The sequence below is a fragment of the Sarcophilus harrisii genome, chromosome 6 (assembly GCF_902635505.1).
Source record: "Sarcophilus harrisii chromosome 6, mSarHar1.11, whole genome shotgun sequence".
NCBI classification, from domain to species: domain Eukaryota; kingdom Metazoa; phylum Chordata; class Mammalia; order Dasyuromorphia; family Dasyuridae; genus Sarcophilus; species Sarcophilus harrisii.
In genome coordinates this window covers 14,323,979-14,342,257 of record NC_045431.1, presented here as the reverse complement: position 1 = coordinate 14,342,257, position 18,279 = coordinate 14,323,979, and the positions used below count along the sequence as shown (strand labels likewise).

Below are 18,279 nucleotides of genomic sequence, written 5' to 3'. Positions count from 1 at the left end.
AAATACATCAAGTGAATCTCAAATTGGATATTTACTAAAGTGGAAAATTAAAGTATTTATGAATTTTGTGTTTCTCTAAATCCGTATCACCCACTAGCCACTATTAAGAGCGAAACTGATGAACTTTTCAGTTCTATGTCTTCCAGAGAAAGAACATGCAGGTGAATGAGAAATGACGTGGGACAGTGTATTAATTAAGTAGTAAGAGAGTGAATTTGAGGGATTTGAAGCATGTTGGAATTACTAATGGGACTAAAAGTCTGGAGAAAACTGGAAGAAGACCAAGGTAGAAAGGGAGGGCAGTTTGGAAAGTGGAGTTTTTCAGGATAATGGATGTGGGATGGAAGAAACACGTGGAGAGGAAATTGAGATGATGTACCCACATGTATCCTGCTACTGCAGGGGTGGCTGGATACTTAAGGTTGGTGTGTTCAGAGACAGAATCTCACGGGACTTTGTTATCACTTTTCCAGATGCACACTCGCATTACTCTATGGGAAAGAGCTTTGGGAACCGGTATATACACAGTCATTTTTTTTTTTTTTTTTTTTTTTTTTTTTTTTTTTTTTTTTTTTTTTTGTTAACTAGGTGAGTCTATGTGCTTCCTTATGTGAAGTTCCTTTGTCCCCTCTGATTCATATGATCACTCCCTTCATCAACTCTAGGCTGATAACAAAGGACCAGCTTTTTAAATATTCCATCATTAGCAATATCCAAAGCATCTTCTGACCATTTCCTTCTAGCTCAGAGATCACTGGATAGTGGATTTAGAACTGGAAGAGATCTCAGAGGCCATTTAGTTCAACCTTGTCTTCTTATAGGGTAAGATACAGAGACACAGATAGGTGAGATTTTTTTTTTTACCAGTTCAAGAACACAGAAGTAGTAAGTAAAAGGGGGTTGGAACCCTGATTTGCCTAAGATCATATAATTACTTAGTACCTGAGTTAGGATTTGAACCCAGCTCTTAGCAGTCTGCACTGTCTAGACCATACTGAGTAATTAACAGCTTTGGAAAGTACTGGGTCTCCTTGGCTCAATGATACAGTGCTTTTATTCTTTAAAGCCTAAAGATTGTAGCATTTGGGTTACAGATGTCGGAAACAGCTTGGGGTGGTGGTGGTGTCCAGAAGGATGATCAAGGAAGAGACTGTGAGCAGATAAGAGTAGCCCTGAGATAAGTAGCCCAGAGGAATTAGAAAGAGAGGAAGGACATTGAGAGTCCCAAAGTTCAAACCTGAGGGTGTTCTCCCCTCTGAGGGACTGATGCTCTTTTGACCACTTTTGTGCTATAGAATAGATCATTTTATTTAGGGCTGCGAGAAATCTGAAACACCATCTATTCTAACAGTAAACAAGTAGGAAAAAGGCTTATCATCTCACCATTTTCCTCACACCAATATTCATGCACATTCCCATAATCTATTTGGGAATTTCTTCTGATCGTTCCAGGAAGATCTAAGGTAGATGCAGACCCAGAAAAAAAAGTCTAAGAGTTAAGAGGGGGGCACATCCTTTTCCATTTTAAATTCGGCCTTTGTACTGGGTCCATCCTTCATTTTCTTATCTTGGGCCATGATGAGTGCTGGCATGGGAAGCACAGTCTGCTTGATTAAGAAGCCAAGCACTTTTGCATAGACGGAGGAGAAGCTTTTGAAGTTCATCAGAGAGGATTTTAGAGGGGCGCTTGCCTCCCTCCCCCTGCTGCTCCCGTCTCGCCTTTCCCCAGGCCTTATTTCTTCATGTCTGCAATTGACCTTGTTCCTTTTCCTCATTCTCTCATCAGACTATGACAGCCGCAGTGCAGAGGAAACCAAATAAGTAGCACCTTGTAATGTGCCTGAAGGGAAGTCTGCTCTGAGCACACGCACTTGGGGTGACGCTAACAGACCCAACGGGATGGCAGGGAGGGATGAAGTTCCAGTCTGCAATGTGTAGATGATAGGGTCGACTATAGATTCCAGAACTGAATTTCTTCTTTTCTTTGCATGAATAGAACGTATCGAGGGTAGACATGCATATAGTACATTATGTTGATCATCATGCAAAAGATACTATGCTCCTATTTGATCTGGCTGCTTGGTTTCCACTCATATTTTGCATTTTAAAAATCCTTCTTGTTGCACAAGAGTCAATATGTGGGTCTGGGAATTCAGTAGGTGCTTCTTGGAATCCATCCTCAGGGTTTCTGGCCAAAAGCTTGCCACTGGACCCAGATGGGTTCACAGGAGAAAGGGAGGCCGGTGACTTTGCACAGCCCTTTCTCACTGAAATCCAATTTACTTGCATGTCTTGGCAACCCCTCCCAGATGCCATGGTCCTTTTCGAGAAGGAAGGACAAACAACAACAACTTGGAATGCCTCTATTCAGACTTTTCCCTTAAAATTGCTAAGTCATGATCCTATAACTTTTATATTTAAAAACCTTTCAGAGGGTTTAAAGTACTTTTTTTTTTTTTTTTTTTTTGCTGTAGAACTGCTCTTAGAATGAATTTCTCTTGGGATTTTGTCATGTTCTTTAATCTTTTTAATAATATTAGTCACCCAGCAAGAAAATCCTTGGATCTTCCAGAAGGTCATTACTCAGATCATAGAGGTAAATCTGTGGTTCTAGCCCTTGTGGTTTGCTTGCACCTCTGCTCTGAACCCAACTCTCTACATCTTACACTTAAAAGAAAAATAAGAAAATCAAAGGAAGGCAGAAGAGACAAAGCAACACATGAGACCCCAAATTGGCACGAGGTGTGGGTGTATGTGTATGTGTGTTCATGTGTGCGTGTGGCCTGTGTGCATGTGTGAAAGTTTGTACAAATGGATGATATTTATCTAAAGTATTTAATGGACAGGAACTCCCTGGTTAAGATTCGAAATGAAGCTCATCTCTTCTGTTCCAACTTTATTTTTTTGGTGGATGTTTAGTTCTTGCCCTTCTTGCTGCCATGAAGAAATTCTGCTGTCATTGCATATGATACTGTTCTAAGTGGAAGAAAATCACATAAAATTGTATGAGTGATATTAATTTAGTCACCTAGGGCTTAATAGTGGTTTTATGGTCATTTAAAAAAAAAGTTTTGTAGCCATAATGTTTTATCTATCTTTATGGTCTCTTATGCTGTGTTTAATCAGTGTAATTATGGCAGAGGATAATTAAATATAAAACTACTCAGTTCTTAAGATTTTAATGCTGTTATTACTAGTTTAACTACAAAAATGTATAAAACAGCGGCCATTGGAAATCTCATGCCAAATATCCGCTAAGTGTCTTCAATAATCAGCTTAAATAATGGATGTCAAATTGATAGCGGTGGCGGTATTTTTGGTTAGTCTATTTATGTGTCATTTCCTTTATTTGTAATTGAGAAGATCATGAATAGATTAACTGGTCAGGTTTTACTATACATAAAAGACATGAACTTTAGTTTAGTTTCAAATAGCTTCGATGATGTCAAACCACTTCTGTTCCTGTAAAGTCTATGCATGATTGCAGTTTTCCCTTACATAGCTAAGAATATCGAGATATCCTCTATAAATTTAATTCATATTCAGTATAGTTTTGAAGGAATTGAATTATTTTCCTTACTGTAGTGCTTTTAGAGATCTTTGAAGAATCTTTGGCTTTGGAGGGGCTGACATCAGGTCTCCATTTGCAATTGCCTCTTAACTGGAGAGTAGAAGCAAAGGCTGTTTTCTTGGGATGGCCTGTAGTATTTTCCTGGAATATTACTTTATTATAGTTCTCCATGAATCTGTGATCTCATTGATGCTTGCAATGATACAGTTACAGCCCACCCATCATTCCATGCATCTTGAGTTCATTCCCATAAGGAGTCCACTCAACTTGCCAGGATCCTTTGTCACTTCTTAGCATCACAGGGAAACCAGTGGGGTCCACAGACTATCCTCCAGTTTTTCTCTCATTCCCTCTTTGTGCTTGGCTTTTCTTTATTTCTGGTAGAACCCTTTTTATGTTCTCCGGGGTAATTCCTCCTTGTAAAGTATTGCAGGTTGCCCATATCTGCCATGTGCTTCTTGTCCTTTGAGTGGTCTTTAAATTGAATTCTCTGGAGACTCCTAGCCACATACAAGATGGCTAGAAGGAAATGTGAATGGGAGAAAAGCTCGGGGTTATTATTAAAGGAGCGATTCTCAAAGCCAGTATAGCTTACTGTCCTTCCATTCAATCCTGGGCCCAGTTTGAGGTCCATTTGTAGGCAGTCTCAGAGAGATCTACTGATGGATGAGTTTTACAGTCTGCAAAATAGCCTGCACAATAAATATTCTTTATTCATTTGATTTTTCCTATTTGAATATTTAGAACCACTTTTCCATAATTAAACAATAAGTACACAGAGACACATAGACATGTAAGTATATATGTATGTATATTAATATATATATATATACATATAATGTAAAAATATATTACTGTACTATGTTATGCTATCTCATATATATTATATAAGATATATATTATATATATGAGGTAGCATGACATAATACAATAATTTTAAATTCGAATAGAAAAAGTAGCTAGTAAACCTTACACAAGGCTCCTTGCTGGTCACATATTGACTCAGAATATTTTATTATTTATGTTTTAATGTATTTTTATTTGTTTTGCTAAATATTTCCCTATTATGTTTTAATCTGCTTGGATGGCACAGGACTCAGGAGTCTGCAGGCTGCCTGTCTGCCTCCGCTGGTAGAGTAGATAAAAAATTGGTCTAGAAATCAGGAAGCCTTCATTATTCTTCAGTATGAAGAAGTTACTTAAAATCTCAAGATTGCAAGTCACAGAGAAGGTATTGATCTGTATTGGTAGAAGGAATTTTCTTATTTGGGAGTTCCCTACATCATATAAATAACAGGTCCAATCCCTAGCCAATCTCTATATATTTAATAAATAATAATAATTAAATATTTAAATAATTAAATAAAAATAATAATAAATAATAAACAGAAAAGTTTTCAGCTCTTCCTTTTGATATCCATATCACTCCAGTAGTAAATATACAAAATGTAACTTGACACTTTTGTGTACTTTTCTAGGGACAGGAAAGTGTTTACTTGAGAAAAGTGTTTGGTACTTTCAGGGCAGAGATCCCATGCAGAGTTCAGATAAGATCCTCCAGATATATTACTTTTGGCAGATGACCTTGTACTGATTGTGTAAAACTTCAGTGACCATCGAGCTTCCTAAATGAGATCCTTGATAATGCAAAAGAGTTCGGCTTAACTATTCACATAAGAAGAGATAGATAGAGAATGCTCATTGCCCAGAGTAAAATAGGCAGTTGGATGGCCCCTCTATGGAGCTCTTTCCCCAGTGTGTGCCTCTTGGACAGAAATTAGAAGTGGATAGTGAATCGGGGCCAGAATTGAAGAGGAAGTGGAAGACGGGGTGATCAACCCCCGTCTTGGGAAGTTGCATGCTTCATTTAATTTCCTCCCTTCCCCTAAACCCAATAAAACTTCTCACTGAAACAAAGGCTTCATCTTTTAATATCAGGACTCTTCTGATGATGTTCTATGTCAGTGTGCCCTGGAGCACTACTTAGACTCTTGGAAGAATTAAAGTGAAAGATCATCCAAAAGGCAGTGGAGTGTGATGGGATGAGCATGAGTAAGTCTGTGACAAGCAATTAGGAATTCCAAAGGAGCCATGGCACAAAGGATATCATCAGAGAAAAAAGCAGGACAAATATTGGAATAGAGAGATGGTCATGTGGTAAGAGCAAGGGATGATGGATGGATGACCTTTGTCCATGTGATATCGAAAGACATCAAGGTTAAGTCTACTCAAGTCTGTTGGATGGACTTTCTGGTGGATATGGACAAGAATCCCACAGGATGGAAAGGCATTGATGGGTTGTACTCTATATTTTAGGGGAGAGATATACTGATTAGATCCCAGATCCATTTGTGTGTATTTGAATACTCAATATCACTATTTTAAAAGAATTGTGTCAACATCTTTCACTTTTACATCACTCACATTTCCTAATGTAATCCTCCCTCTCCCCTTCCCTGAGAGTCATCTTTTTTTTTTAACTGAAGAATAAAACAGGGACAACAAAGTGGAGCAAAAACTAACTCATCAGAAAGTTCTGATATTATATGCAGTACTCTATATCTGTAGTCCCCCACTTCTTTGAAGAAGTGAGGGAGCTGCCTTCTCATCTCTCTTCTTTGTTGCTAAGTTTAGTCACTATAATTTCACAGCTTTCAATTTTAATGTTTTTTATTGTTATTCTTAATTGTCACAATGTTGTAATCTCTGAGTAAACTGCTTTCAGGATCTGCTTTTATTTCACTTTGTATCCTTTTATAGAGAGAATTATTTTTATTGTGGACACAATCTTTCACCAGCTGTATGTGAAGGGGAGCGATGTTGTCTTGGGAGGCAGCTTGGTGCCATAGAATATTACGGACTTTGGAGTAAGAACTAGAGCTGCTTTTAGTTGCCATTAATTTGTGATGTATTCAGAGGCAGCATGGGAGTTAGGGTACCTTGGGAGGCAGAGCCAGGAGGGTGGAGGAAAGGTGGGAACTTGTGCAACCTCTCCCCCAAACCACTCCAGTCCTTTACATAATGAGTCAACATTTTAGAGCATGAGAATGCTCCCCAAAGATGGAGTGGAGCATTTTCTAGCAGAAGGCAACTTAGAAGGTCAGCAGGAAAGGTCTGTAACTCCCAAGTGGGAGCCCAGCACACAGTTCTGGTATATAATGTACCAGTGCAGATCTGGACCTACCCTACCCCTGATCCCTGGCCCAGCCCTGGTCCAGCGCTGGTCCTTGCCTAGGGGCCTCTGAACCAGCATCAGTCCTAACAGGTTCTAGACTGCTCATCTCAGAGACATCAAAGATGACTTGAAAAATCAGTAGAAAAGGTCTGTGGCACCAGGATGGGAGCTCACCTTGCCATCTTGGCACAGGCTGCGCCAGTGAAGCCCTGGCCAGGCTCCAGCATCAGCAAAGCAGGACTTCTTCACTGGCCACAGTGCTGGCTGCTTCCAGACCTCTCAGCTCAGTCTAAGAGGAGCTGGAAGGTGGCAGGAAAGGTTTGTCAGGAAGATGAGAGGGCCTTGGGAAATCAGCTCCCCAGGAGTGGGCCTAGGCAGTGAGGGCAGCTTCCCAAGGCTTCAGCTCACAGGAGGTCTTTTATTATTGGCACTGAAGAAGGTCTCTACTGCTTTAGCACAGATCTTAAAGCCACAGAATAGCAGAGATACTTCTACCAGTTCCAGGACAGAAGAGAGTGCTTGTGGTCAGATCCCTAGAAGGAGCTCTGAAAACAGATTGCCACAGTCCACCCTGGAAACAGAGCCCAAATTTAACAAAGAGCTAAAAGCTGAGTAATAGGCTAGGAAAATGAGCAGACAACAGAAAAGGATTCTGACCATAGAAAACTGCTATGGTGACAAGGAAGATCAAAACCACCCTCTCAGAAGAAGATTACAAATTCAAATCTCCTATCTCCAAAAGCTCCAAGGAAAATAAGAATTGGTCTCAGGCTATGGAAGAACTCAAAAGGGATTTTGAAAACCAAGTAAAAGAGATAGAGGAAAAAGTAGGAAAACAATTGAGAGTAGTTCCAAAAGGAAATAAAAAAAGCTAATGAGGAGAATAATGCCTTAAAAGCAAAATTGGTCAAATGAGAAAGGAGAATTGAGCAAATAGAAACTAATGAATCTATGAGAAATAAAGATTAAATAAAACAAAACCAAAAGAATGAAAAAATAGGAAAAATGTGAAATACCTCATTGGAAAAACAACTGACAAGGAAAATAGATCCAAGAGAAATAATTTTAAAAAATTGTTCTATCTGAAAGTCATAATCAAAAAAAGAGCTTGAACATCATCTTTCAAGAAATTATCCAGGAAGGTTGTCCTGATAGTCTAGAACCAGAGAGTAAAATAAAAATGGAAAAGATCCATTGTTCACTTTCTGAAAGAGATCCCAAAAGGGAGTTGAGATATGGATTATAGTCTCAGCTCTGCTGCTAATTATAAATGTAGAGGGATCTCCTAAATGTGGGCTAAACCAGAGTAAGATGTATTTGGGAAATGTTTACCAAATTAAATTAAAAATATATATACTGCAACATAGATAATGCTAATTTGTGGTTTTCTAAATCAATATGTCATCTGAAGGGAGCTCTTTTGTATTTTTGTTTAACAGAACTGATGTGTATGATTTTGAATTAATTAGGCAACCTTCTTAAACCTTAGTTTTCTCATTTGTAAAAATGAGATCACTGAATTAGCTAGTCTCTAAGGTTCCTTTTAGAGACAAGTAAGTGATATAGTGAATGGAACACAAGATTAGGAAGACCTGAGTTCAGATTTGAATTTTTCCTCTGTGACACTGGGCAAGTCAGTTTACCTCTGTATACCTCAGTTTCTTCATCTGTAAAGTGGGGATGATAATAATAATACTTATTTCCCAGGGTTGTGAAGATTAATGAGATGATACCTAGAAAGCATTATGTAGCTATTAAATCAGTACATAAATGCTAGCTATCATCACAAGAAATTCTAAATTCCAATCTGAGCAACTTGGGACTGATTTACAAAGACATATGAAGCAACAGCTTGGTTATGCTTAGGGATTTCTCAAATGATAACAAATATCTCACTTTTGCATTCATCATATGTGACCATACAGTCTATTCAGTTCTCATTGTGGTTAATGAATTGGCTCAAGACAATGAAATCAAACAAGTGATTCCAGAGTCTTAGAAATAACCTGGTGTCCTATTAAGATTATGCTAAGATAACATTTTAGCCACTTTTTTCAGGTCAGTAAAAGCATTGCATACAATTATGCCTTACTGTTATATTTCTCATGATGGTCAACTGTATTGAGGAATATATTTGATCCTGTTTCAATGTTTGATGTTCACATCCTATAATTCTTGACTATAATCCAATGGTGAGTGTATCAGTTTACAAAATACAACAATAGGGGATTATGGAGAAGGGCAGAAGTAAATGATGCCATCAAAGAAATATATGATTGAAGGAATAGATGGGTTGATCATGTGGAAAGAGCTAAGGATAAACCACCAGACTGTATGTTCCATTGGTACCTTAGAATGTTGAGGGAATAAGGAAGGCTCTCATTATTTTGAAATGACTTCCTGTGACAAATTTAGGGGAGGTCGTGGACAAAGCTCACACGTGAAAAAGTAGACACGGATAAATTGTAATCTGCATCATTGATGGGAACATCCAGAAATTGCAGAGCCAAATTGGTACTTGGACGAACTTCCATGGCTAGTGGATAGAGAATTCACAGAGGAGACTGGTAGAATCAGGGCATCTAAAAATAAGTTGAGGTTGAAATGAAAATCCTGTATATTGAAAGGCTTCTTTGATATCAGAACATAGATTCTGATTGATAAATGCATTTCTAACAAGCTCAGCTTTAATGAAATCTTATTGAGTAATATGAAAAGTTTCTCATGGAATATTAGTGGAAAAAAAACCTAGGTATTGATCCTCAGACTTAGAAGAGGTTTGGGGAACTGAGATGAGACTGGGCCTACACAGAATCAAGTAGGGAATCCAAATAAGTTGGGGAAAAATAAATGATAATAAACTCTCAGCACTGAATGTGGAGTCAGAGATCCTGGCTTTTAATCTTTTACTTCATAAAATTCATGTAGAGCTTTGAGATTTGCATTGAAATATATATATATATATATATATATATATTTTTTTTTTTTTCCTTTGATCCTTATAGTACTCCTATGAGAAGGCTATAGACAGGAAAACTGAGTCTGAGAAATGGTTAGTTACTTTCTCTGAGTTACATAGCTCCTAAGGCCAAGGCAAAGACCATCATCATCAATGACTTGTAGTGGTGTGGAAGTAATCCCTCATAGTAAAAAGCAAAGATAGATTCCAATCCAGGGCCTTTGGTTTCAAATCCACCAATCTTTCCACTGAGCCATATTGAATTGGGTCAAAGAGTCTCTAAAGTGTAGAGACTTTGCTATTATAGTTGCAAGTTGTTTGCCAGAATGGTTGAATTAATTGATAGTCCCTCTAGTAGAGCATCCGTATGCCTTTTTCTTCTGTTTGCCTTTCCAACACTTACCATTTTTGTCTTTTGTCATCTTTGACAATTTTAGGTTATGAAGCAAAACCTTAAAGTTCCTTAAATTTTCATTCCTCTTATTATTAGTGATTTGTAGCTTTCTCATAGCTAGCTGTGGATAGTTTTATTTGAAAAGTACTTATTTATATTCTTTGACCACTTCTAGACTGATTTCATTCTTTCCTCTGCATTCTGAATAACTTGCACTATTCTTTCACACAATAAACACCCATCAAATGATTGTTTATTGATTGAATGACCACTTATTTATTAGAGTCTAATGCTTGTTCTTATAGATTTGAATCGGTTCCTTAAGTGTCTTGGTTGTTGCGGGCCTTTATTAGAAATATTTGCTGTAAAGACTCTTCCCTCCAATCAACTCCTTCTCTTCTTATCTTAGCTGTTTTTATATTGCTCATACAAGAACCTTTAAATTTGTGTTCCTTTAATGGTTTTCAAAATAAGAGATGAAACATTGAGAGAATGTTAACACCTCAGGTATTGGAGTTCAGAAGGAACTTTTAGCCATCATCCTTTAATAGGTGTAGGGATGTAAGAAAAAAAAGCACACATTGTAGTCCTCTAACCCAAAGTAGAGAGAGGTGTTATTTTCTATTAATTTCTCAATCAGTGCAATCCACAGACTTTTTCAGGTACTTAACCAAGCCTTGCATGATAATTTTAACACCAGAATCCATTTTTATTATATGAATGGACTGAGTATATTATGAGTAGCTCTCAGGGATTGCTTCTTTTGATGGGCTAGTGGGGAACAATATGGAGCGTGACAATTCTAAGTCTTAAAAGCAATTTTAAAGTATAATTCTTTTTATTTTGCACTTGATTAGTATAATGCCAAAAACCCCAAACAAATACAGAGAACAAAAACAAAAATAACCCCCCCCAAACTAACCCAAACCCCTCATGTCTAAGCAGAGAACTAAAATGAAATAAAAACTGAATCAGAAAATCTTTTCACCTTCTGGGAAGACTTGCTTGCAGCAGAACCCAATGTCATAATTGAAACAGAAGACATTTTATTTTTGTTGTTAATTAGCTTTCTTAGAAAGAAATGTTTCTTGGTTGTTTTTTTTTTTTTCAGCACAGAAGGGGAAAAAAAATAACCAAGGAAATGAGTGATCTCACAAAAATGCAAACTGTGTATGGTAGGTTTTGGATGACTGCATTGTTTTTAGTCTGCCAGGGCTAGTGGTTAAAAAAATCACAAAAACACAAATATGTGCGAAGCAGCATTTCTGGAGTTCCAGCCTGGTCTCACACATCATATGGAATGCCTTAGGGAAGCAGGGACGTTTGCATTGGAGGCACCTGTTACTAATATTTTCTATTTGCAGTGTGCTGAACCTTTATAGAGCTTCCAATTGTATTATTATTGCTTGGGGATCTTCTTAACAACCCAGGCTAGATCATCATCGCAGATGGGGCAAGCGTCAAGTTCACCAAGGTCATCTGGACCAAGGTCCCAGCTTCAATTAATGGTAGAGCTGGGATTCTAACTCAGAGCTTTGTTGTTCTGGAACAGAATGCTTTGGCACTTCTGTGGGATAAGCCAGAACCTGGAGATGGAGCATTTCTGACTTTCTTTTTGATACCTCTAATTTCTCTTGTGCCCTTCATAGCCTACTAAACTCTCTGCCCCTCAACTTCCTTAGCTGAAGGATATAGACGATTGTATCACATAAAACCAATAAAAACCTCAGGAAGAACTTTGCAGAAGGAATATTCTGTCCAGAGTTGTAATAATAATTTGTGAATGGAGCGGAAGTCATGGAAATAGAAAGAAATTCAGAAAATGACTTTATATTTCAAGTTTATTTTGCATGCTTGAAATATCAACATCATGGTAAAATAGGAAATGTGAACCAGAAAAAGGGTGGACTTAACTCCTCAGACCATATGTTGATACCTTGTATTATTTATTGTGATATTACATTTTGAACTCTTCATCTTTCAGCTTTCATCTCTATTTTCATCTCTCATGTTGTGCTCACATCAATCTGAGGTGATAGAAGAGATAATTCATCTCAGAGAGATAAGTCTTTTTTTTCCCTCAAGAGTATTTTATTTTTTCAATTACTTGTAAAAATAGTTGGTAACGTTCATTTTTGTAAGATTCTGAGTTCCAAAATTCCCCCCTACCCAAGACAGCAAGTGTTCTGAAATAGGTTATACAAGCACCATTAATTCAAACATATTTCCATATTAGTCATGTTGTGAAAGAAGAATTAGGACAAAAGGGAAAAATCCATGAGAAAGAAAAAGCAAAAAGAGATGAAAATAGTATGCTTCCATCTCTATAATTCTCCCTCTGGATGCAGATGACATTTTCCATCCAAAGTTTATTGAAATTGACTTGGATCGCTGAATAGCTGAGAAGAGCCAAGTCCATCACAGTTGATCATCACATAATCTTGCTGTTATTGTGCACACTGCTCTCCTGTTCTGTTCACTTCACTCAGCATCAGTTCATGTAAGTCTTTCCAGGTTTTTTTTTTGAAATCAGTCTGCTTGTCATTTCTTATAGGACAATAAAATTCCATTATGTTCACATACAACAACTTATTCAGCCATTTCCCAATTGATGGGAATTTACTCAATTTCCAATTCCTTGCTGCTACAAACATTTTTGCACATGTGGATCCTTTCCCCTCTTTTATGATCTTTTTAGGAGACAGACCCAGTAGTGTCACTGCTGGATCAGAGGGTATGTAAAGTTTTATAGCCCTTTGGGCATAGCGCCAAATTTCTCTCAGATTTTCTTGAATCTTGAATGTTCAAAGGATCACTAATGTAGAGGTGGAAGGGGCTTAAGGGATCAGTCTAGTCCCTCTTGGAAGACCTTGAATGGGGACTTTGAATGATGAATAAAATTTAAAAGAGAAGGGAGGATATTCTAGCTGGAAAGAAGAACACATTGAAAGGTTGGGAGATGGGATCAAGCAATTGTGTATGAATCCAAAGCTGAAGGATTTTAGAGATCATCTTGTCTACTTCTCTATCACCTCCCTCTTTCTCTCACCCCCCATAGATCAATTCTTTTTACCACATCCGTGACAAGTATCATCCAGTTCCTGCTCTCATATATACATTGATGGAAAACTCATTACCTTATGAAGTAGCCCTTTCCATTTTACTGACTGTTAGGAAGCCTTAGTTTTCAGTTTTCTCCCAATTTCTATCCTAGTTCTTTCTTCTATAATGGAGCAGATTTTTTTTTTTATCATCGTCATCATCATCCTTATCATCATCATCATCATCATCATCATCACTGAGAATTCACATTTATCTTGCACTTGATGTTTTGCAAAGCCCTTTTTTTCATAAAAACTACATGAGGCTGGAAGTATAAATATTATTATCACTATTTGATAGAAGATGAAACTGACTTTGAAAATCTAGTGAATTGTCCTTGAACAATCTGCTCTCAAGTGTCCAAGCCAGGACTAAACCTCAGGTATTCTGACTCCCAATTTGAAGGTCTTTCCATGTGACAGCCCTTTAGATAGAGAGCCAAGAGAGCTGCCCTATGACTGCTCTTCAGGCTATGCATCTCCAATTCCTTCATTGAACCTACCTTTATATAACATGATTTCAACTTTCAGCTTTCCTTACCACCCTCTATTACATTCCAATTTGTCACTTTGTCCCTTCTAACTTTTGTACCAAACACGACATGTCCCATATGGTTTGTTGATCTTGCCAGTGGTACTGTCAGCTTGTATATATTCTAGATCTTGTATTCTAGGTCTATTAATAAAATCTAAATATCACTGATTGTAGCTAAACATGTAAAAGACAATATTAAAATAGTTTGGGTGCCTGTAATTGTTTGAATGTGCCCTGTATTCGGTTAAGACAGAAGACTTTGAGGTGTTCTCTTCACAAATAACAGATTGGAACTGAATCTGGAACTCCATGTAGCTTTTAGGGCCTCCCATCCCTTTATCACCCTTGTGCTTCCCTGTATGTTCTTTAGACCCTGGCACAGGAGCATCCAGCATGGCGTGCCCTCATCACAGATGGTACTGCGCCCTCTGAGCAAAGCAGAATTAAATTACCCCAAAGGAAATGTGAGATGTACAAAGTTAGAAATTACACCCCAAATGTTCACAGAGACTATTTGTGTCTGACCTGTGGTAGATAATTCTGAGCTTGTATTGCTCTGATTGGCTACCAGCGGACACAATGCAACTGGACTCTAAGATAGTGATGTCATTTTGGTTCTCTTTGAGAACAAAGGAAAACCAACCAATGTTCTTTGGATTAAATCACAGGAGATTGGTCTTGTCTCTGTGCATCTTGAAAGGGCTTTTTTGATGGGGAAAGAGGAAGAAGAGGAAGGAGTGCTATGCTTCCGAGGAGTTTCCACTGCTCATTCTCTAGATTGTATGAATGGGCTGGAACATAATCTTTGGTGGTTATCATCACTCTGGAAATAGCTTCTGATGACTTCAGGCCCCAAGCTTGGGTAATTAGCATATATCTGGGAGTGCTTTTGAGGTCTCCATATGACTATGGGCACTGCCAGTTTACCTTTCTGAGTCTCATTTTTCTCAATAGTTAAATGGAAAAATAACTCTGCATTGCTTATCTCACAAAATTGTCATGATGAAATCATTTTATAAACTCTAGAATGCTATAAAATGTGAATTATATTATTATTATCAATCATATTATCATTGGATTCTTTTATTTTTCAAAGGTATTCAGAGAGAAACAATCCCAAGGATAGATTTCTATCTTGCTATTATTCTGTTTATATTTAGAGATTTAGGGACTATTGCCAAGGGGATTACTGCTTTCTGTAAGTGAGTGAAAGTATTAGGATGTAAGTTGATTCTTTGTTGGCTCACTGGGAGTATCCTTGGTACCACCTGGTGGCAGATAGGAGATAGTATGTACTTTACCCTATCCCCATCCGATAGTGATATCTGTTAGGACTCTACATTTTGAAAACTTCCCTTTCTGCCTCTTGGATATTGAGTGTTATATATGGTCACATCTATTAAAAGCATTGTTCTTAAAGTTTTAGAGACCTGTCTTTTATCTGGCTAGTTAGGGGCAACTGTTTGGTCCGTGATAATGCTCCGATTCCAGGTGCTTGGTAGTACTCAAGGATGTTTTGCTGTAAGTGTTTATATTCTGAGGGGTTTGCTTCCTCTTACCATGAAAGACAGCAAATTGCTGATGTGCAGGTAGGATCTCGCTTTGTATTGGAAGGTGCTAAATTTTGATAGCCCGCGGGAATGTGTCATATAGCTTCTCTAGTTTCCTTGTACAATCTACCTTTATTACTGAGTCTGGGCTCCTTAAGAATAACCCTTCTGTAATTTCTGATGACAGTGCCCTGATCTTGAATTGGCTTGTAAACTCATCTGCTCCCACAAACAAATCTACATGAGTCAGCCATTTCATCAGCTCCATCCAGACTGGAATTTGAATTGGATTCGACAACTCCAATGGTGTAGACTTGTTATCAGTCTTTTCTATTGATAATGAAGTGATGTTTATTTGTTCCAAAAATATCTCTGTAGCTTTTTGACCTGTTTATCACATACTTCGAGACCATCTATCATCTTCCTCCTTTCTGGCAAGCAATTTTTTTTTCATAACTGCCTTAAAGTGATAAGACCAGACTGTTTCTGTTATCATGGGGACTTTTGGTTAAGATATTTTCCAAATCTGTTATGATGCATCATGTTAAGTGTATGTTAAGATGATACTTTTGGGGATGTTAATTGCTTTAAATGTGTCCTTTCCATTCAGCTTTAAGGATGCCAGTAAGTCTCCTAATGTATTCAGCCACTGCCTTCTCTTTGATATCTTTATACTCAATGTGTCTTTTCTAGAGGAACCTAGTTCCTTGTAAGTGTCACCTTCATCTATTGATTTGAAATTGAAATCTGAAATCTGAAATTGAAATTTGAAAAAAAAATTGAAATATTGAAATCTCCAGATTTCAGGATTGCAATGATTAGTTTTTACTTTTCAGTGTTGAGTATCTGATACTTGTCGAGTTCTTTGGAGAGCAAACATCCTCTAATTTGTCTGTTTGCAAAATGAAAGGTTTTTGGAGTATAGCGTTTTATTTAATTTTAATTTTTACATTTAATGAGCACTTGATATCTATAGGTCCTTGCTGAATGTGTGCTGGGCATTTGCAGGGTTAGAGAGTGAGAGGGAATGAAAGAAGAGATAAGGTAATTGCTTTCATCATTTCCAGTAGACTATGAGGGCTTCATTGTTTAAGACAGTGGGATTTCAAGGTTTCCTGAAGTTTCAGAGAAAGAAAAAAGTTGAGAGGCTAGTTTTGGTCATGGTATTGGGAGAGGGTGGGGATTATTATTGAACTTGCCTGGTTTCACTTGAACAAATAAGTCACTGACTGCCATTTATCCCCAATCAGCACTAATCCCAGCATTCTAACCTTAGGTCACATCAGACAAAGGATTCCCACACTGCTCCTTTCCACATTTATCAGTGTGTAATAGCATCCTTATCTTAGGCAATCTTAAGATTGCTCCCCAACATAAACCATTGGCAGGGCTCTTGAGGTCAGCTGTGCCTGCTAAGCCTTGGAGCTGACCCCAGGCACCCTATTTGAACTGCTTAAGGGTTCAATGGAATTGGTGCAGTTGGACAGAGCCACTGTTGTGTGCTGATATGGCTTTGTATTCAGGGCCTGGGGAAACGGTGTAGAAATATCAGGCGTCTATATGAATTTTTCAAGTGTAGAATACAAGTGGAAAGGTCATTTTCCTATTTAACCTAATGGAGATTGTGTGCGTATAATCTATGTGGATATTTACACATCTGTGAGCACACAAGTATCACACATATACTATCTGGTTTTGGAGTCACTCTTTAATATATTTTTTCCAATTACATGTTAAAACAACATTAAAAAAAAGTTCTGGGATCCAAATTTTATAATTTTCTCTCTCCCTTTTTTTCACCTTTCCCCGAGATGGTAAGAAACCATTATAGGTTATATATGAATGATCATGTAAAACATTTCCATTTATACTATTAAAAAATAAACTCCATCCATATCTTCGTGGCTATGACAGAATGATTTATAGGATTGGGATGTAAGAAGAAAAAAAGACCATTGTGGCTCAAATGATAAAATAACTGTGACCCCCCTCCCAACCTCTTCATACCATCTGCCTCTCAAAAAGAAAATAGATTTTACAGGGAAGATGTTTTGGTAAATCAACTTCTTGTTGATCCTTGCTGTAGGTAGGCTCCCCTAACAGGCTTTAATCACCTCCAGGGAGCTATTTGGCTTGATCAATCCTGACATTGACCAGAGAGGGGTTAAAAACATAGAACCCATCTTCTTTTGCCTCTTTCTTTAGTTAATAAGAACTGACAACCCCTACAATCAAATGAGACTGAAGTTAATAATATTCTTTGTGACAGAAGAAATTAAGGTCTGTGGATGAAGACATTATAATCCTGACAGACTTTTCAGGCTGTCCAAAAGCCCAAATTACTCTGTTTACAAAAATCACATATTGGTGGATTTTCATTTTAATGCTCTGATTTGGGGTCACTTTGATGATCATTTTATTTATAACCTTCAACGTCAGTGGCTTCCTATAATTTATTCTTGGATATGCTTGGATATATAGAGAGCATGAGTTCATCACCCTTAGACTGGAAAATCTCTCTCATTTTCTCCCCCCTTCCTTACATTTGCCTACAGGATATACAGAAATTATGATCTTTTTTCTATTTTTTCCCCCTATGAATCAGGATGGTCATTTTCTTCTCAAAAAGTATGAGATGAATCTTACCATCCTAATGTTAATAACTAAATAACTTTCAAGGAACCAAAAGCTTATTTAGCACCTCTACCCGATATACTTTTCTATTTATTTATTTATTTATTTGGGTGGGGGATGGAAGAGCTTCTGGATCTGTGATTTGATCAACATGATACCTTTTTCCTCTATGGCAGAAAAATATCTCAAAATGGATATTCAGAAATAGAATCATAGATTTCATGTTAAAAGGGATTTTAGAGGTTATACAGCCCAATCTGTATCTTTTTTTTTTTTTTTTAACAGATGACGATACTTAAGCCCAGAGAGCTTAAGCCCTTGATGGAGCTGGGATTTGAACTCAGGCACATTTTCTCCTAA

At 37.5% G+C, this 18,279-nt stretch overlaps 1 protein-coding gene across 5 annotated transcripts in view; it reads left to right on the top strand.

Moving 5' to 3' along the window:
* Positions 1–18,279, top strand: part of PPARGC1A (PPARG coactivator 1 alpha) — a 739,235-nt gene that overhangs the window by 108,721 nt on the left and 612,235 nt on the right. For 3 of the 5 annotated variants that reach the window (XM_031942839.1, XM_031942838.1, XM_031942833.1), the window contains exon 1: positions 12,857–14,597. The exons of the other annotated variants lie outside the window; for them this stretch is intronic. The gene's annotated coding sequence lies outside the window, so the exon portion shown is untranslated. Of the gene's footprint in view, positions 1–12,856; positions 14,598–18,279 lie in introns of those variants that run through there. 5 annotated transcript variants of the gene reach the window in all.